The sequence below is a fragment of the Calidris pugnax genome, unplaced genomic scaffold, assembly GCF_001431845.1.
Source record: "Calidris pugnax isolate Ruff unplaced genomic scaffold, ASM143184v1 scaffold128, whole genome shotgun sequence".
Taxonomy (NCBI): domain Eukaryota; kingdom Metazoa; phylum Chordata; class Aves; order Charadriiformes; family Scolopacidae; genus Calidris; species Calidris pugnax.
In genome coordinates this window covers 143,303-143,785 of record NW_015090851.1, presented here as the reverse complement: position 1 = coordinate 143,785, position 483 = coordinate 143,303, and the positions used below count along the sequence as shown (strand labels likewise).

Genomic DNA, 483 nt, shown 5'->3' with positions numbered 1-483 from the left:
TTTTTTTTTTTTTTTTTTTTTAGAGGGGTGCGGGGGACACGCACAGACAAGGAGAAAGACGCGAGAGCCGCGAACACGCGTGGACGCGGAGGCGCCCCGGCCCCAGCCGCTTCCCGCCGCCCCGCTCCGCTCGCGCCCCTGCCCGCGCGAGGGGCGGCCGCGCGCGGCGGGGGCACTAAGATGGCTCCCCGGGATGGCGGCGGGGGCGACGAGGGGGGGAGGAAGGCGGGTCGGTCCCCCCGCACCCTCGCCCACGGAGGCGGCCGAGCTGCCGCGGGCACCCGGCACCGGCGGGGCGAGCGCTGGCCGGCGGCGAGCGGGCGGCGCATCAACAGCTGGGTGACACGGGGGGCAGCGCCGCCTCGGGGGCGGGCTGGCACCGGGGGGTATTTTATCTCCAACATTTTTCCGAAGCATCCCTGCCTGCTCCCCCCACCGCCTTTTTTTTTTTTTTAATAAAAAAAAACACCGCCCGGCCCACTC

The 483-nt window shown here is 70.0% G+C and overlaps 1 protein-coding gene across 6 annotated transcripts in view; it reads right to left on the bottom strand.

The window, feature by feature from the left end:
- CACNA1D (calcium channel, voltage-dependent, L type, alpha 1D subunit) overlaps nt 1-483 on the bottom strand; it is a 194,392-nt gene that overhangs the window by 193,628 nt on the left and 281 nt on the right. The gene's annotated exons all lie outside the window — the stretch shown is intronic.